The sequence below is a fragment of the Acipenser ruthenus genome, chromosome 10 (assembly GCF_902713425.1).
Source record: "Acipenser ruthenus chromosome 10, fAciRut3.2 maternal haplotype, whole genome shotgun sequence".
NCBI classification, from domain to species: Eukaryota; Metazoa; Chordata; class Actinopteri; order Acipenseriformes; family Acipenseridae; genus Acipenser; species Acipenser ruthenus.
The window spans coordinates 37,534,254-37,555,728 of NC_081198.1; the positions used below are offsets into that span (position 1 = coordinate 37,534,254).

Here is a 21,475-nt window from a genome sequence, read left to right on the forward strand (position 1 = left end):
CTCTCAATAGCAGATTAGTGCTAAGAACCCTTACAGACATAGAGCTGTCAGGTAGTTATTGTTTTCCACTTAATGTGATTTGGTGTAACATTGAACAAAGGGAGCTATGGACCCTGTGGATCACATTACAAATCTGCAGATTTAAAAAAACAAAATCTAATTAAAGGGGTTCTTAGCAGCTGTTGATGGGTGAGTGTAGGGCTGGGTACCTGCAGTCTATGTTAGCAGATGGGGGTTGTTATTGGAAACAGAACTGTAACTGGTAGCAAGGCGATGTATGCCCCCATGGGTACAAATTAAAGTAGATAAACAAAGTTACATTGAAAATCAAACAAGAAGGATTATCTGTTGACCGTTTTAGTTAAAGTGTGACCACTTTATTTTTCATTCTGCTTGTGGTTAACTGTTATTAAATCAAAACACAACTAAATCCATTTAAAATATGTAAGTCAGACAATTAAGCCTCAATAAAGGTTGGCTATCTATATAGTAAAATACACAAGACAAAATACTTCTACCAGAAAAGAAGACAAGCGTTGAATTGACAACAGAACAACTGGCAGAAGGCACAAGTGTCGTTGTCCATCCACCAACAGTCCAAAGCACCTTTGACCATTGTTCCATAGTCCCATTTCTGTGTTCTTGTGCATATTTTAGCCTTTTAGTCTTGTTCCCCTTTCTTAACAGAGATATTCTTTCTGCAACACATCCTTTAAGCCCTGATTTCAAGAGTGACCTTCATACTGTTGATTTGATGGACAACGACTCCTGTGCCTTCTGCCAGTTCTGTTGTCAAGTCAATGCTTGTCTTCTTTCTATTCCTTAAGGATATTATCTTCAAGTATTGCTCATCCTTGTTAGACAGCTTTTTGGGTCTTCCAGTCCTGGGTTTGTCAATTACAGATGATGTTTCTCTGTACTTGTTGATTATGCTTCAGATACCACATCTTGAAAATCGAGTGATGCGAGCTATTTCACTCAATATTTTTCCTTCATTATGCAAGTCAAGGTTGTTATAATAGTAGAAAAAACACCCAGTGGAGGCTTTGAGTAAATTGCTTATGCCCATAATGCATCAGAGTAGAAAAATGCAACATGTCTAAGACTTTTGCACAGCAGTATATATATATATATATATATATATATATATATATATATATATATATATATATATATATATATATATATATTACTAATCTGCTTTCCTTGTTTGTTTCAAATTGTCAAATTAATAGCACAAGCACTGTTATTTGTTACCTGATGAAACCAGGCACAAGGGGGGAAAAATTGTACAGAACTGTTGGCAGATACAGTTGTTCTGTATCATGTTAAGTCACAACATTTGTAGTTTAGTACATATTAGCTGCGTTGGACTTTAGGAAGTAATTACCAAAAGTAATTGAGTCACAGCATGGAATTGTGGGGATTGAAGTCCTGCGCTGGCGATTACTTAATATACTGTATTGTAATTGAAAGGAAAAGGAAAAAACATGCATGATAAAAAATAGCCAAAAAATAGCCAAACCGCCAAAAACAATATTTACCTGCTAGATGTTTTAAAAACAAGCCAAATTTGGCTCGAAACCCACCAATCTGGCAGCCCTGTGAGCATTACTCACAGAACAATGAGGAAGACGTTTGGATTCATTAGCAACAAAAAATAGTGCTGCTTAAAATCACAAAAGAAAACAAACAGAAAAACTGTAAATGTTTTTTTTTTGTAAGTATCCATTTTCTAATAGCAATAGAACCCTCATAAGAGGGCTTTATCGTCTGGTAAGACCCTTCGTGTTATGTTAAATGGCCTCGCCTTTGGTCCTCTTCTATGGTTCTGTTGGTGGAAACAAAACATTCAAAAACAGCAACTTTTTTTTATGATTTTGCTAAATTCATGTGTTTTAATAGCTATATGGAGAAGCACAATGAGAACCCCCCCCCTCAAGCTGTAACAAGCAGCTCTACTGTTGTTCAGTGCAGTTAGACCTTTTATTCTAAGCTAACGGTCTGACTTCTAATCATTATTGTTTCTATAATTCACTGGAACGTGCATTCTATTCAGTTAGGAATAAGATCAATAAACCAGCATGTACATTGGAATTACTAGTGATAATATGATTTCTGGGCATTGTTTTTTACTCACCATTATTTCAAGACACAAACAGGATTAATCAAATGGGGTTGAACTTTAACACAGCACTCAGAGTTTGTATTATCCAAGGCCTGTCAAAAGAGGGAAATTCATTGTTTTAAGAATTTTTAATAAAAACATCACTTCAGATTTAATTTCTCACTAACCTGTTTGTTTATTCTTAAATTTCTATTCAAATATTCAGGCCTGTTTGACAGATGTCCTGAAATTGGTTTGGGGGGGGGGGGGGGGGGGGGAGTGGGGGGTTATGAAAGAGAAAAGAGCTCATGTTTCTAATTCTTAGGGAAAACAAACTCTTATTTTAAAAGGTAATGAGTTTCCTTTTTAAATTCTGCCTGGCTTTGGGTGGTCCTGGAATGAAAGGGGTTAATCTTCTACTCTTCAGGCTGAGGGTTAAGCAGCACTTTGTACTTCAAAGCCTCTGTCTGCATCCTTAGGAGTCTGTGTGTGTGTGTGTATGTGTGTGTGTGTGTGTGTGTGTTAGTTTCCATCTCTGTAAAGCCTTAACAGAATTTGTTGTTTAAGAGAAACTGGATCTTCTAATAGAGGCTCCTGGCAAGTGAAGAGGAAAGGAGAACAGAGTATTGCCCAGGGGAGGGTAATTTTCAAATGTTCAGATTGCTCTCATTATCTATTCTTTGCCTTCTTAGCAACCTTGTACTCCCATTTTGAAACCGTAAGGTGTTTTTATAGAACTGTAAAGTATGTCAAGTAGCAGCCCACCCCTCCCAAATACATTGTGAAGAGCATCCGGCAGAATGGTTCTAAAAGTTGCACGCTGTGCTGGTTTGGTGACATATCTACACAGGTTGGAACATATTGGTTGATATCTAATGAGATTTATCCTTCTATTCTTGCCATTGTATAATATATGGTTTTGAATGCCTCAGTGAGGTGAGCTGTGCTTGCATACTTTGAGAAAAAGCATGTTTATTTATTTATTTTTTTCAACTATCAGTTTCAAGGATTTCATGTTGAATCATTCATTTTTGTGTAGGATAATTACAATAAAGATATATAAAGTTGTTGATGCACAAAGCTATGTAAAGGGGAAGGGGAAGGGGCGTCTACTCAGTTTGTGCAACCTAGCAAAACATTTTAACTAATGATGATTGGACAATTATTACCAGACCTTACAAATGGCAACAATTAGAGTTCTCACTGGGCACAGAAGCACTGCCTCTTATCTACAATGCTGGATTGTTAATGGCTGGGTTAAAGTCTATAGACACCCCTGTATTTTTGTTGGAACCTCCAACCCCAACAATTGATATACTGAAATGGGTTGTATAAACCAAAAGAAAGACATACTGTACGTCACATTTTACAGTAAGTGCTTTTAGTTTGGCTATTTGCTCTTTAGTTGAATGGCGAGACGCTTGTCTTTGAACCGTATAGTTTGTGGTTCGCGTCAAGCCTTGCCATTCAAGGCTTGACGCGAACCACAAACTATACGGTTCAAAGAGTTGAGATACCAACTCATTACAATATGATAATATGTACAGTATGTATTGAAGTTTAGGTGGTAGACAGTTGATAGATATGCAATAGGGTTGTTTGTGTGAATCCACCATTAGACACCACTTCTCATAGACTGCCACTGCTCATCTGCTCATATATATATATATTCAACCCCCTGCCTTTATTGTCTTCTGTGTGAAATCCAGCCATGCAATTATTTCTGGCTCTTGCTTCCCCCTTACCACCCTATAAAAACACTACTGCTTTTCAACACTGGCATGGTACTACAAGGTCCCCTATTTGTTTGTATTTTGGTGCCACCTGATGAGCCTGTATTCCCAAGAAAGAAAAATGTAGCAAATCCAATCAGATTCTGTAGCCAAAACCTTGGATCACTTGGATTGGAAGTACTGTTAAACCAGGTATCACATGTAGTGCTGCTGTGGGCTCTGTTTCTTTTCCATGGGCCAAAACTCAACTAAAGTCAACATGGTGGAAGGGAATATAGTTTTGTTGGAGATGCTTGGAGTGAGAGACATACATTAAACTAAGGTTCTGTCTACATTAATATATATAAATTAAGGCAAACCTACTGTACAAAGCCGATTAAGTAAAATGTCTAAACAATGTTATCCCAAACATATAAATAACATATACATAAACAATATTAAGCAACGGTGCTTGTAGGAAAGGAGTTTCTTAATTTGTGTACATGAAATAAATCAGGGACTATTACAAAGAGAAGGGGTCCTTCCTTCTTTGATTCCTGAACCCCTGTAAACAGGAACAGGACATCTCCAAAAATGATCGGGAGCTTTTTTTTCCCCAGTCCTTCTTAAATGTCTTCAGACACAGATGATACTGAAATTTATGATACATGGTGCAGGCATTCAGAAACGAGTTGCACAGTATATGAAGCCTGACACATAACTCATAAAGATATAATAATACCTAAGGGAGAGAAGGTTTAATTAGATTTACAAGACTTAATAATTTATGACTCATGGTTAATGCATTGATTGTATTGCCTCAAAGAGTGCATTTCAGACAAGTACAGAACAAAGATCAAAGTAATTCCAATAGCATCTCTGCAATAATGTCATGCATGACAGTCTGAGTTTAAAGCAACTTTTAGATGTAGTCATAATGTTGTCTTTGCAAGGTATTCGTTTTATATATTTTTATATTTCAGTTTTATTTGCTATATACCGGATATAGCTAGCATTGTCCAGGAGGCCCAGCAACATAATATCTGTTAACTTTTAGTTTATAATTGTAGGTCATAAGAAAAATGCACTATATGTAGTCACATTGTATCCCAATAAAGAATGTGGTGGATCGATGGTGTTACTTTTTCTGTTTCTAGGCCCTAAAATGGAAATCTCGCACACATCTTGCTAACAAAGGAAGAAATATTTTCATCTCGCACACATCTTGCTAACAAAGGAAGAAATATTTTGGCCATAGGTTTTCAAAAATAACTTTGGTCTTGGCTGTTCAGACAGAATGACATCACTTCTGTGAATTCCCTTCCACACTTGAAAATGAAAACATAGCCTGTGGTTCAACTTTCCATGTTCTTTTCTAGTGGAGGTTTGGATGTAACAACTTAATCATGTTTGTGCTTCATTAAAGTACTAACATGTGTTTATATACCGGCAAAAACAATCTACAGTTAATATTTACACCATTTGGTTAGTATAGCGAGGATGTAGACCTGTTTTTACCCACAAGCACTTGGTGGCACTATCAAAGCGTTGACAACAGGCTAAGCCCTGTTCTATGCTGAGACAACTGAAGCTGAAACTATTTCCTGCCCCTTACATTTGTCTGTCAACAGGCACCAAGAGTGATCTTTTTTCTTGTGTACAGTCCATGGCATGAAGAAAAGCAATTTTAGAATCTAGTTAATGTATTTTCTGGATTATATCCCTTAGAGCTTTTTTCCCCTTTTGCTTTGAAAGCTAAGGCTTTATGGCAGAAATAAATGTGTGGTTATAATCTGTGGCAGTCCCTTTGGTCAGGATGTAATGCCTGAACTTTATAACAATAATTAGTAACAGTCCAGCAAGGCGTCAGGAAGAGTGACATCTTCAGCCCTCGTATTTCATAGTATTGCTGTATTATATAACCCAAACAGGGCAGAGGCTACCTCTAAAATTTGGAGATAAACGTTTAGACAGTTTGAGAAACATGAATTGTGAATGCTATATTATGCTTATTATGAATGTGGATGTTATATAAGGTTAGGAAGGTTAAGCATCCTTTTCATTTTGTTAAATACAAATATATATATACCTGTGAGTGCAGCAGCGTTCTCCCACAGAATGTAAGTAATCGTCTATGGTTTTCTAGTATAAACACTGGTTTGGTTTCATGGTTAAACCAAAGATTCAAATCAGTTCTATTATAGTTCTTTTATAATCTAATTTTAATATACAATGCCTCCTATCTTTAAGTGGAGAGAATGACCTTGAACTAACTTCAACTCAGAGACGCACTGTACACTGGTAAATTCTTTAGCATAATGTAGGTCGGTTAAAAAAGAAAACAGGTAGGTTTACAAAAACAAACAAAAAAAAAACAACATTTTGCCAAAAAGTGGACATCCCCTGCTCAAATGGAGAAATAAAACTGTATGGTACAGGAACAAAACTGATTTCATATTCAGGTTTGACTCTTATTAAAGATGGGATACTGTCATATTAGATGAACAAATCATATTAAGATCAATCCTTGTTTTGGGCTTAAAGCCTGGCAGTATAATTATATCAATCTGGTGGTTAGTAAAGAGACACTGCTTATGGAAATGTTGTCTCAAAATGAAAAAAACAGCACCTTTTTCACGAAAGGTTGTTCCTCTGTCGTGGTTTGTTCTATAGTAACTAAATAACACAAAATAGCTCTTTTTTTGGTGCCAGCAGAACTATTACATTTTCCACTCAATGTGCCAACCCATGTGTTAACAGGAACCTGAAGCTGCCAACCAGCACAATTATCTTGACAAGGTCAATTTAAAAAATGGATGCAATTATTACTCTTGTAATTGTTTTCCAGATTGGTTATGCTTGCTGTTAGAGAATAAATAGTACAAAAGTCAATATCAAGATACAATGAAGGTCAATGAAAGGTAATACTGATTGTAAAAGTGCAAAAATATATATTGTGTCCAAATCCATGAAACCATTCATTGTACACTTTCTATAAGGCTAGAAAGAATATACTTTAAACCCACCTTTCAACGTTCCACCCATGCTTACAAAGCATGAGTTAAACCTCTAATGAATAAAACATGATATGTCATGAGTGGACATGCGTTAGAATGAATACATAAGTATCCATGCCACTTTTAACAGAAGATAGGATTGAATTCACCCCAAGCAGTTGATATCTGTAAGTTTACACTACGTACAGAGCACCTACACCTGACCAGCCCAAATACTGTACAACCAGATAATGACATCCTCTTAAACCTTCCTGAGTGGGTCTTTGTGGTTCAACAAGCCAGATTAGTACATGCTTTGGCAATAGTACACCATGTATAGTAATGTCATACAAAATATGTGTGTTGTGCTGGGGACATTTCATCTCTTGTGGTGCTATACAAGGATTTCCTGTGTACAATGACACAGTTTTGGTTTAAGTTTCAGCTAATCTGATTTGAGCCAAATTCAATATTACTGATGAATTTTCTACTAACATGAGTTTCACAAATGCTGTTCTAGATATTGCTATGAGACTGTCGTCGCTGGTCCTAGGAGCTTGCAGAAGTGTCGTGAAACAGGAAATCTCTGAGGAAAAGAAACTTAAGCAGATACAATCCAACGGGAAGTGGACTTTAGGGTGAGCTGTCATGACCTACAATTGCTGGACAATGAGCAGACACAGGAATGGAGGGTCAAAGGGTGTGCTCTTAGTTGACTCAGTAGTTATCAAACTGAAGTTTTCAAGATATCAGAGTCTCTGGAGCTACCGCATCTGTATTTTGCCAAGTGTATTTCATTGACATTGAAGTAGGATAGAGGAATTATCTGTGCTACGGTCCATAGTAGGCAAGATCTTATGGGTACATGCTACAATAACAAGACAGCGACTACTGGATGAACTGAATGCCCTGAGTGGATAGGCAAATCTATTAAAGGTTGATAACTTTAAGCAGTAGAAACGAGTGATGTGTCATCATGTAAAAGGGTCTGGCCAAACCAATAGCCTATTCAATGTATATATTTGTACTTATTTATTTAATTTTTTTGTTCATCATTCTCTCTCAACCTCCCTTGTAAGGGTTTTTGTCCAAAGTTTAAGTTACAAGAAAGAATATGCTCCAAATCTATGTTTTTTTTGTTGTTGTTGTTGTTTTGTTTTTGTAGCAAGAGATTGTGTATTTTTTATCTATATATTTTTTATCTTATATTTGTTTTTCATCTAAATGGTTCAGTATAAAATATTCAAATACCATTAGTGAGAAGAATTATAGGCCTTTCTTTATTGGACAAAGAATATAAAAAATCACGAGCTTTCAAGGCTAAAGATGTCTTTTCATAAGGGGTCATGTGGAAATGAAATAGGATTGTATTGTTCAGCTGCATAATGAGGTCATTACTGTTGGCATATGATCTTCTTTTGAGGAATTTGAATCATCTTGATCACTTGCAGGCTGAAAAAATACCAAGAAAATAGCATTTAAGAAATCTGAATAGACAAACACATTGTGCTGTGCAAACATACGACAGATGCCATTATAAAAACGGCTCTGCTGTGACATTTATAAGATTGTTTCAATATGAAGGCTGTTTACTCAAAGGTCATTGACAACAAAGCTATGATCAAAAACACCTTTTTTATTTGTTATGCACAGGTTTTTAACCCTTTCTGCATTTCACGTACCTGGTCTGTTGAATTACTTTTTATTGTTTATTTGTTTACTGGCACTTTTACAGTGGAGCTGTAATGAACACTTGAAACTCATACAATTGAAAGAGAAATAGTTTGCAGTTGTTAGAGTTACTTTTGAACTGGTCTTTGTTATATTCCATGACTCCAATACTTTAACAATTAACAGCAATTGTATAATCTTCAGAATTGATGACTGCAGTATTTAATAGTTAATATAATTATGGGAAACACTGAGTGCCTTTTAAAAAAAACACTGTTTTCCTGGTCTTTAGGAAGGAAGTGCAGAATTTAATTGATTCCTAGGCCAGGAACTCTGTTTATCTGAGTTTATCTGTGTTCCATTGACCATGTCTCTAATGCTTTCCACATGTTAGCACACTGTTTTTAATCCTAAAGTGCAGTACCCTCTTTTTAAACTGAGCAGTGCTCATTACCATTCATGAGGTTTCCAGTCCAACCTGTAGCCAGCCAGCCAGCCAATCACTTTTGTGGGTTGGTTTCAATTGAAATGTATCATCCAATTAAAAAGACCAATTAATGGAACCCATGGACCAATGTACTAGGAAGACATATATTTCTATGAATAAAATCACTAAAGAATATCTTGGAAGTACTGGTTGGATATACTGGTAAATTGAAAGCATTAGACAATCTAATATTAGCTACTCTTGACTCGAAAGGACCTTGGCCATTTTAATTCATTTAACATTGGCTCTAAAACCATAACCAATGAAGAAGTTACACACAATGATATACTGAGCCAGTCCTATAAATGGAAACATACAGGAACGTATAGGGAAGATCTGTAGTTAAAATGCCCTAATGCCCTAATGCTTATATTTCAGTCTCCCTACAGTAATTATGGCTTTCAGACAAAGTAAAGTAATAGGTTACTGCTATCACCTTACAAACCCTCTATCATTTGTTCTAAAACAATTGTAACAATATATGTTATCTGTAAAATGCAGTTTTACTAAAGACTATCTTCAGTATTCTCAATTGAAAATACCTGCTGTAATATAATATACACTTGACTGTAAAATGTGTGTACAAATTGTTGTCCTTCATATAATGAATTCTCAATATATATATATATATATATATATATATATATATATATATATATATATATATATATATGTATATATATATATATATATATATATGTATATATATATATATATATATATATGTATATATATATATATATATATATATATATATATATATATATATATATGCATATAGGTGCATTTTTTCATTCATGTTATTATAATGAGCACAAGTATATAGCAAGAATGTTTTGAAAAGGTGTGTTATATTATCAATAAATTACGGTATGGCATATTTTACCATTTCTTTTTTTTTTTAAACAAATGCAGAATTATAAAATTATAAAGCAAAACATAACAAACCTAAGGATTACTTATGTCTAGCACTGTAGTTCATTCTCCTACTTTGAACAATGACAAATGAATTGTGTGAAAATGACACTTGATAATACATATCTGTAGTTTCTTCCCCACAAATGGGGTGGGCCCATTAGAGTAGGGGTTCCCAAACTGTGGGCCGCAAGATACAAATTAAAAAAAAACAACCATATAGATTAAGTTTATTTACAGTGTTACAGGTTTTAAAATGTTTTTAATTTGTCATTTTTCCTAAGTAGTGCTAATAGTGGCCTTCAGTACCTAATGCAGTTGAACAAAATTGGTAACCCTTGCATTAAAGGATACAGAGGCTGCATTATATTTTTTATTTACCACAACCACTTTTTTGGTAATACAGTGGCCTGTTTGGAACTTTGATTGAATAACGGCAAAGAAAAGGGGAAATAACAAGTCATAAATGGTATTCTATTTTTTCAAAAAAAGGTTGTAGGTACTAGCATTGCATGTCAAGTCTTTGCCCAACATTTATCGCTGAAATATAGCCACATTATGGACTAAAATGTATTCTTAGGCATCATATTATAGCAATACATGGACTGTATTACTAAAGATAAAGAAAGCTGGGTACTGTATAAATCTGCTTTTCTGTCGAGTGTGAGTCATTACACTTTATCTATAGATCTGCAATGAAGTAGGATCATATATATATATAACAAATGTGGAATATGACATTGGTTTAATTTATTGTTTATTGATTTTGACTTGGGAATGGAAGGTGTTCAATGTAGCATTGAAATTGGAAATACCAAATTATATGTTGCATGAAGATATACTCACTGCCTGAAGAGACATTACAAATGTTTCCCTTGTACAATCTATAATATTTTGCCATCTATAAAGACGTAAGCTGTTTTACATTTTTTCTAACACAATTATGCGGCTCCTCAATTTCCACTGTGACCGTTAATAGTGTGCGGTTGGTATAAAGCCTTATGGTCATGAAACAATAAAAAGCCTGAAAGGTTCATCATCAGAAAAGCAATTTCCAAGGAGGAACCATAAAATAACTTGATGAGTTTTCACGAACAGTACGATGTATTTTACAAGAAACAGTGCTCCAGTGTAAAGAAATACTTTAATCTTCTGATGAATGATACATTGTAATCTTCCATCTGTTTAACATTTTAAAGAGCTCTCATTAAAAAAAATATGAAGATGTTTACTTAGCCTGTTTGACTGCTATTGCGGAAACCAAAGAAACCTGCATATTCTAATCTCAGCATCCAGAAAAGAGGAATGCTCTGTTCAGCTCTGAACTATGCTGGTTGATTATAAAAGATAATGAAAAAAGGAAAGATGATTCCAGATGGATAATTTGACTTGTGTTAAATTGTGTCATTTCTCACTTTTCACAGCCAAGGAATCAACCCATAAGGGCTCTTTGCCACATTTCATTGATTTCAGACTCTCTAAAAATTAGTGATAACAAAAACAGGATTTCCCATTACCTAGTGTAAAAAGTAGTAATCACACCTATTATAGTGATCGGTCTTCTTATGAGTTTGGTGCGGACTACCACAGTTCTTTCACAATTTCAGTTACCACAGAATGCTCCTCACAATGTCATTTATTTGGGGATTGCAATTGTTAAACAGTCTTTGGTCAAAAGAGACGAAATAAATAGTTGGGGCAGCAGTCTGGAGTATTGGTTAGGGCTCTGGACTCTTGACCGGAGGGTCGTGGGCTCAATCACAAGTGGGGGACACTGCTGCTGTATTATTATTATTATTATTATTATTATTTATTTCTTAGCAGACGCCCTAGTCCAGGGTGACTTATAGTCGTAAACAAAAATACATTTCAAGAATCACAGTACAAGTAATAATACAGTTAAGAGCAAGATAAATACAATGACTTTGGTACCCTTGAGCAAGGTACTTTAAACTGTATAAATGGGTAATTGTATGTAAAAATAATGTGATATTTTGTAACAATTATAAGTTGCCATGGATAAGGGTGTCTGCTAAGAAATAAAAAAATAATAAAATAATAATAAATAAAAATACCCATTATTTTAAACAAGCAATCTCAAGAGTAAAGTATAACAATGCTACTTATAATTGCTTGTTTTTATTGTATACCTCCAAAATAATATACTTGCCTGTCTAGGTCTCAGTTAGAATGGATACTATCCAAACTACCTTAATAATGCACGGTCAACACACATTGAAACCATGTGACTGCCCTTCAATTCATTCACAATCACTTTTTCAAAACGCTGTGATAGTGCTTCATATAGGTCATGTGAATAGGTATTTGAGGTTGACTGTATTTCCTTGTTCTTTGAAACTCCAGAAAGACACACCTCATACCCACCCCAGGATCAGCAAAAACAGATAGTGTACAGGGAATGGGAATGGGAATGCATGTGTTAATGTTTGGCAAGCTTATAGTTGAAAACGCATCCGTGTACTGAGACTTTAAAAAATGAAGTTAAATCGTCCTAATCAAAACAATTTGCAGGGAAATGTTGGATAAAAACATCATTTATAATGAGGTAATTACCAAAACAAACTAATCATTGCTCAATATTCACTCTGGTGGATGCATAAGTATCCCAAGCACTACAAAGTAGTGCTGGGACAAACACAGGATTTTCATGTTCGGATATTCGCTCATAATTTAAATATTCGTTCATTTTTCAAAAAGTATTAAAAGCCATTGTATTGCTCTGAACGCAGGTAGAGGCAGCAGCAAGGGCAGGGGTGTGTCCGTGGCCCTCTGTGTGTGCGCCTTTATTTTACAGCAAGACCTTACAATATGTAACATGTTAAAATAATAAGTTGTGTAGGACTTATTTTACCCTAGTGAATTAACTACAAAACAAATGATGCCAAATAGCAGTTCAAGTTAAACATTGTTTTGTTTATTCCCGAAATAAATAGTACATAAATTTGACAACGCATTATTTATCTTTTTTCATTCTTTGCCTTGCCGTTTCTTCACAGTAAACAGTGGCCATAGCCACATTTTCATAAAGTAATAACAGGAGGTTTACTTGTGTCTTTTTGTAGCTGAACAAGCAAACTGAAATTTAATTTTAACACTTCAAATAAAACAAACGTGAAAATGGCGTTGTAAAGTGAAGGGGAAAAAAACTCACCATTTTGGTACTCGTTTATTACATTCCACATAACAGAAAGTCGCAACAATATATATATATATATATATATATATATATATATATATATATATATATATATATATATATATATACAGTCTATATAAAAATCACTACACATTTTCAGGAAGTTGGGTATTGTTTAAGCGAGGCATTCCTGAATGATGTGCTTGCCTTGTTTCTGGCTTGCTCTAAAGCAGCACAATGCATTTTTGTCCCAGATGGCATATGTGCGTGTGCATAATCTAGTTTGTTTACCTTTTGCTGTCTAAAACTTTTAAATAGAGGCTGAAGAGCTGCTGTGTTGATTCTGTGTTTTTATATATATATATATATATTAATCTCACATATCACACAGAGCTCTTTTTCATTTGCCATTTTTTTTAAACTGTCATGCACATTCTGATGAGATGGTAAATAAGTGCAAGGTATTTTTGTCATTTGCAGCGAATACGAACATCTGATTGTTGTATCCGAATACATGTTAAAAAAAATGTGTTCAAATATTCTGATATTTGTATCAGCACAACTATAAAGTGAATCAAAATAAATTAGGCTCAGTGTTGTCATGAATAGTATTTTGTTTTTAATTATTGATTCCCCTGTTAGCTGATTTCAGCATATCATTTTAAGTGCCCAATCTCAAAAATGAAAAGCAGTTTGATTATTCAGACAATCACGTAATTGGACTATAACCTACCAGAGAGAGTCTTGACTTGCTTTAATTTTTGACTAATTATGCAGGGCCGATTTCAAGGCTTATAGTCTTAATTTGTACTACCATTCCATGGAGACCCTTCATTTTAACTTAGTTTACAAAAGCAGTCAATAATGATGGACTCTCATTGCCCCTCAGCAGCTGGTACTGTATTCCTAAAGGTGGAGACAGGGACAGGGACAGTGGGGCTTCATATTGTTACCACTGTTGCTAAGAGGGAAGGATTAAATTAGCTCAATGAATCAAGTCAATAATTTCTGATAAACTAGAAATATAGTTTGTAATCTGGTGTAAGGAGGGAACTAAAAAAAATATTTGTGGGACTGGAATAAAATTATTGAAATTAAACCATCAAGACTGTTAAAAATGAGAAAGGCACTAATTTGATTTATTTTAGTAGGCAGACTAATATTTATGTCCCATCGTAAGAAACATCTGGCCCAGACCATTCAATCATTTTTAATGGGTTTCTTATGGTTACCTTGACATTTCATAGAATGTCACTTGTAATCCAAGCACAGGCTCTCAGAATCAATAAATAAGGTCTACCTGCCATGATTCAAATGTAATGTATTGTTCGATCTGAAACCAACAGTACGTGGAGTTTTCACAGCTATGCAAATGATTCACAGATTTATATATCTGTTAAACCAGGTGACATAACAGCTATCAATGTCTTATTCAAGTGTCTTGCTGATATTATTATTATTTATTTCTTAGCAGATGCCCTTATCCAGGGCGACTTACAATTGTTACAAGATATCACATTATTTTTACATACAATTACATTATTTTTTACATACAATTACCCATTTATACAGCTGGGTTTTTACTGGAGCAATCTAGGTAAAGTACCTTGCTCAAGGGTACAGCAGCAATGTCCCCCACCTGGGATTGAACCCACAACCCTCCGGTCAAGAGTCCAGAGCCCTAACCACTACTCCACACTGCTGCCCTATTAGAAGCTGGAGGTCTCAAAATGTTTTACAGTTAAACCAGGATAGACAGAAGTCCTACTTTTAGGCTCTAAGCAACAGATGGAGTCGACAAACATTGATTTAGGTTTGTTAAACTCAAATGTAAAATCTGAGGTCAGAAACCTGGGGGTTATTTTTGACACTGAACTTTGCTTTGAAGCGCATATTAAACATATTACTAGAGTCTCTTTCTATCATTTGAGGAATATTGCTAAAGTTAGACATTTTCTGTCCTTGGATGATGCTGGGAAATTAGTACATGCTTTTATTTTTTCTAGATTAGATTACTGTAACGCTTTATTTTCTGGACTTACATGTCATGCTCTATGCAGCTTGTGCAAAATGCAGCTGCTAGAATGCTAATGAGAACGAAAAAAAAGGGGCTCACATTACTCCTGTGTTGGCATCATTGCATTGGTTTCCTGTGCGTTATAGGATTGATTTTAAAGTTTTATTACTAGTATTTAAAGCATTGAATGGATTAGCTCCAGACTGCTTGAATGACATGCTAATTCCATACCAGCCGGAAAGCATTCTTAGATCTGCTGACGCTGGCCTCCTGTGTATTCTGAGGGTGAATCGTAAAAGGATGGGAGAGGCTGCTTTCTGTTTTAATGCTCCCACACTCTGGAACTCTATACCGTCTTTTCTTAGAGATTCACCCTCAATTGTTATTTTTAAATCTCGATTAAAAACATATTTTTATAATAATTGCTTTTTCTTAATATTAACATGTTTTAGTTTGAGTTGTGTTGTTACTTCTGCTTTTAATAGTACTTTTTTTTTGTTTCTGTGTTTTATTCTGCTCGTAAAGCGCTTTGAGCTGTATTGCTCATGAATTGTGCTATATAAAAGATTTATTATTATTATTATTATTATTATTATTATTATTATTATTATTATTATTATTATTATTATTATATGGTAAACCAGTAGCTTTGTATGAGGCAATTTGGAGTATTACAGTCCTGTACTGTTGTTAAATTCATTTTACCTAAAATGTATAAAACCTTTAGGAAGTGAGTCATGCTTCAGAATGTGGGAATTATGCCAGGAATTGACCATAAAGAAGGAAATACCTCCTAAGGCTGAGCTGCTATTGTCTTATGGATGACTGGCACAGATAAGATATTTAAAGAAACGGGAAGATTATTGAGCAGTCTGCACTTATTACTTCATTCAGGGGAAAAACAATATCTTACTGGTATTGCATTTTAATAAAAAGCTTGCTTTTGGATATTTTTCCATTACTGTTTTCCATCTCGCCAATAAAGAATATATGGAATATCATGGGTGGGCATGAATATGGTAATTCACAATCAGTGATGATATCTGCATAGTGACTCGAGCAGACAGATTTCAATTTACATTTTCAACTGTTCATGAAAGCAGAAGGGAGAAAATTTATAAGAAGTGAGCTTTAATGTATTTCCTCTCTGATACTAATTTAAATACCATTTATGAAGTGCTGGAAGGTGTAGAAATGATTCATGAAATGGTAAATTGATTTTCTTTTAAACTCCCAAGTAAAGTAAATAGTTCTGTAGCACACAATTCTGCTCTACGAGGCTGTGATTGTGAAAATATGTCTGCTCTTCTGTTGTGTCTTGTTACATCTATATGCAATTTGCATCTACAGTAATAACCATTACCTAGTGCACGAAAGTAATAATCACACCCATTATATTGATCTATCGTTTTGTACAGTACTGTGCAAAAGTTTTAGGCAGGTGTGAAAAAATGCTGTAAAGTAAGAATGTTTTCAAAAATAGACATGTTAATAGATTATATTTATCAATTAACTAAATGCAAAGTGAGTGCACAGAAGAAAAATCTAAATCAAATCCATATTTGGTGTGACCACCCTTTGCCTTCAAAACAGCATCAATTCTTCTAGGTACACTTGCACAAAATCAGGGATTTTGTAGGCATATAGTCAGGTGTATGATTAAACAATTATACCAAACAGGTGCTAATGATCATCAATTCAATATGTAGGTTGAAACACAGTCATTAACTGAAACAGAAACAGCTGTGTAGGAGGAATAAAACTGGATGAGGAACAGCCAAACTCAGCTAACAAGGTGAGGTTGCTGAAGACAGTTTACTGTCAAAAGTCATACACCATGGCGAGACTGAGCACAGCAACAAGACACAAGGTAGTTATACTGCATCAGCAAGGTCTCTCCCAGGCAGAAATTTCAAGGCAGACAGGGGTTTTCAGATGTGCTGTCCATGCTCTTTTGAAGAAGCACAAAGAAACGGGCAACGTTGAGGACCGTAGACGCAGTGGTCGGCCAAGGAAACTTACTGCAGCAGATGAAAGACACATCATGCTTACTTCCCTTCGCAATCGGAAGATGTCCAGCAGTGCCATCAGCTCAGAATTGGCAGAAAACAGTGGGACCCTGGTATACCCATCTACTGTCCGGAGAAGTCTGGTCAGAAGTGGCCTTCATGGAAGACTTGCGGCCAAAAAGCCATACCTCTGACATGGAAACAAGGCCAAGCGACTCAACTATGCACGAAAACACAGGAACTGGGGTGCAGAAAAATGGCAGCAGGTGCTCTGGACTGATGAGTCAAAATTTGAAATATTTGGCTGTAGCAGAAGGCAGTTTGTTCGCCGAAGGCCTGGATAGCGGTACACGAATGAGTGTCTGCAGGCAACAGTGAAGCATGGTGGAGGTTCCTTGCAAGTTTGGGGCTGCATTTCTGCAAATGGAGTTGGGGATTTGGTCAGAATTAATGGTCTCCTCAATGCTGAGAAGTACAGGCAGATACTTATCCATCATGCAATACCATCAGGGAGGCATCTGATTGGCCCCAAATTTATTCTGCAGCATGACAACGACCCCAAACATACAGCGAAAGTCATTAAGAACTATCTTCAGCGTAAAGAAGAACAAGGAGTCCTGGAAGTGATGGTATGGCCCCCACAGAGCCCTGATCTCAACATCATCGAGTCTGTCTGGAATTACATGAAGAGAGAGAAGCAACTGAGGCTGCCTAAATCCACAGAAGAACTGTGGTTAGTTCTCCAAGATGTTTGGGCCAACCTACCTGCCTAGTTCCTTCAAAAACTGTGTGCAAGTGTACCTAGAAGAATTGATGCTGTTTTGAAGGCAAAGGGTGGTCACACCAAATATTGATTTGATGTAGATTTTTCTTCTGTTCACTCACTTTGCATTTTGTTAATTGATAAATATCATCTATTAACATGTCTATTTTTGAAAACATTCTTACTTCACAGCATTTTTTCACACCTGCCTAAAACTTTTGCACAGTACTGTATGTCTGTTGTGGAGTGTTATAGTTGTTTCAAAATGACAGCAATAGATGTCAGCATTTTGTTGATGTTTTTAACCAATTTACTGGTATCTCCTGATGAGGCAATATACAGTTATACAGTTAATATATAAAGTGACACTGCAGGATTGGAAAATAGTGACTTGTAGTAGTCTGGAATCTATGTATTGTCTGTCTACAATTAATGTACAAGCCTGCTCTACTACTGGGTCACTTATTGTAAAGTTTGTCAATTTCGTGATCCAGTTACAGGTAGTACAAATATGTTTGTTTGTGTAACAAAAAAGGATACACCATGCCTCTAGAAAACATAGTTATTGCTACAGAACAGGCAAATAACATAGGTGCTGTGCACAGCTAATCTACAACTTAATTATGGATTCTGACTTCTGTCACAGATAGCTCTGGATCGCCTAAATGCAGACGGGCGTGGCTCTTTTGCATAATGGTTAAGACACTTGCCTGTGTGTGCGTTGTCGCTTGATCATGCCCAGCCTCTGCACTGCTACACATGTACAGATTATTGTATAGATTATGATGCACTCTGTGCAATAGTCATGGCTGTTATTTTAAAATATATACTGTATTTATAGTCTGCCTTGCAGACAAAAGAAAAAAATCCACACAATAAAATGAGTTAAATAGATCATAGTTTCGTTGACTTGTGGTTGAACTCTTCATAACCAGGCTGTTCTTTTTTTCTTTTCCAATAAACAAGTGCATCATGAACAGAAAGGAGGAAACTGTGCTACACTGATGGATAGACATAATTAAATCAGCAGTAAAAAAAATATTGAGTTTTGTGAGTAAAAAATATGTCTTAATAGGTTGCCAGTTACCAAGAAACTGCTGTCCTTGGTTTCATTGCTGACTGATGTGCAACATGAACACCAGTAGCCGATGTGTTCATAGGAAACGAAATACCTGTTGAGAACTAACATTGTCTCATTTACTTTGTTCCCTTGCTGTCTTCTTTAGTGTAAAGACAAAGATATTTGATATCAGTTAATGGGATTCAGTACTCAGTCATTGTTTGACATTAAAAAAAAAACTCAGATAAACCACAGGTCGACATAGCCTGTCCCATCAGTTTCTTATTAGCAATGTCATCAATGCAGTAATATATTCTTTGACAAATGTGTGTCTTTCTCAATGTCTTCAATGCAGTAATACATTATTTGACAAGCGTTTGTCTTTTTCAATGCCTTCAGTTTTAAAATAAGTTCTGGGTCACGTTCTTATACCACTGGGTGCGGTGTAGTCTCACCCAAGTGATAAATATCTTGTATTTTGATCTTAATTGTACTGTAATTCTTGATATGTACTTTTTGTATACAACTGTATATGGGTAAGGGCATCTGCTAAAAAACAAATAATAATAAACAGAGCAAATCTCTTCAATGTCCTATTAAGAGAAATGAGAGTGCACTGGTTATATACATAGCAGACATTAACTGCACAGGTGTGAATAGTTTGATTATAAGCACTGTTAGTCACATAGGGAGATGAGAAGTTAAGCCACAGCAGGATTGAATTAAAGCATTTTACTGGTGTATCATCAGGGGTTGTATAAATCACTTACTTTTAGGGGTAATCCCAGAGAAACCACGGATAGGGGGTTTATACAATCCAAGATGATTCCCCAGTGCAGTAAAATGTTCCATTAAAATTGTGGCTTATTCAGGTGGGATATAGGATGTTATCACCTACAGTGGAGATAAAATAAAATGATCACATAATGTGTTAAAGTGTTGCCGTTGGTTACCATTGTTCTATCAACATTGTCATTCTGCCACCTGACAAAAACAGCTCCTGGGCATGGAAAAAAAAAAAAGTGTTACTTCAACCTCATAGTTAATGTCTATCTTCTCACAGTGAATGGCCACCTCTACAATGTCTTTATACACAGAACTACATTAGAACTCCCTTTCTAATTTTGGAAAAAATGTACTGCAGAATTGGCTCGTGACATACCTTAAAACTTTAAAGAGAATAACAACGGCTCCATTTCAAACTTCAAATAGAATACTCCAAATATTGTTCTTGCAGTTTATATAGTTGCTAATTATTCACAGCTTTACAATGACAGCAATTCTTATTTTATGATCCATTTTGTTATATGCTAACACACTATACTGTTTGATGTAACAATAAAAACTCTGCTGCTTTTTTGTTATGACTGCATTAAATCTGGGCTATTATTTCAGCCATTGGTAACCATAAAGTACAATGCAATTACAAATGCCAGTCTTTAAAGGGATTGTTTTGTCATTAACACATAACAAGTAGTCAATGTTGTTTTGCTATAGACTGCAATTCTACTTAACCCAAGCTGTTTACCACCTGGCAAATTCCAGCTGTTATCAATGAAGCAATGCTGTTACAATTGGCTAGCCTATCATGAAATAGAAAACCTATTTTATATTAAACCCTCGTTTAACTACAAGAATGGAATTTATGAACCATATACTGTGATAAATGATTTAATCCTGGGATGATGGTGCAGTTGAAATATTCAAAAACTTGTAAATGCAAGACTGCCGGCTACCAGAACAGTGACTACTTCCTATTGGCCATCTGTGTAATAACATTCGTGTTGAAAATGGCTGGAGTATTTGGGTTTGCTAACTGGGTTAGTTATGTATGACTATCGCCTAGGTTACATGTCTGTGCTGGGACTGCTGTGGGCATCCGCCTTCAAGTCTGAGCTGGTATTTATTGATTTGATAGGGTCGCTATTAGATGCTGTTCAGAAAGCATGTCCTGACATGTCCACAGAAAAGTTGTCTTCGAAGTATCATTGGGATGCCATAACAATTTCAGTGGAAGGAAACTTGGCAGAACAAACCACGCCACAGGATTACGAGCAATGACAACACAGTGGATTTATCCTGATAGAGTAGGGCACTATCAGTAGTATCATACTACACTGTTCTACAAATATCGCATACAATTGTAGCTGCCCTTGCTCATCCCTTGTCTCTTCGTACAGAACCAATGAAGTGTCAATGCATTGCCATTGAAGATCACTCGGGATCAGGCTTACTTTATTTATTCAGTTTTTCATTTCATGCTCACTGAACACTCAACTGTAAAGCCATTGTAGGGTATAGTAATATCTTCTTACTAAATGTTATGTTGTGACAGAATTTAGACATAAAATCAGATCAAAGAAATTTTGATCTGCCTTTTTTTTGCACTTTCATGTTTGGTTGGAATGTTCTGTAAACCAGAAAATGTCTTTAAACAATGTTGGTTTACCACATCACTGGGCAGGATTACATACAATACAATTTGGTAGCTAATAAGGAGCAGGCATTGTAATTTGAAACCTATAAAAAAAAATAAAGTACTTCAACGGTAAACATTTCCTAGAAAAACACCTGCCAGTAG

At 35.5% G+C, this 21,475-nt stretch overlaps 1 long non-coding RNA gene across 1 annotated transcript; it reads right to left on the reverse strand.

The window, feature by feature from the left end:
* Positions 1–1,202: 1,202 nt before the first annotated feature.
* On the reverse strand, positions 1,203–19,782 carry LOC131738180 (uncharacterized). The gene is made up of 3 exons (XR_009329724.1): positions 19,665–19,782; positions 2,141–2,220; positions 1,203–1,831 (listed from the first exon to the last, which is right to left on the reverse strand). It is a non-coding gene; the product is annotated as an uncharacterized LOC131738180 (long non-coding RNA).
* Positions 19,783–21,475: the final 1,693 nt, after the last annotated feature.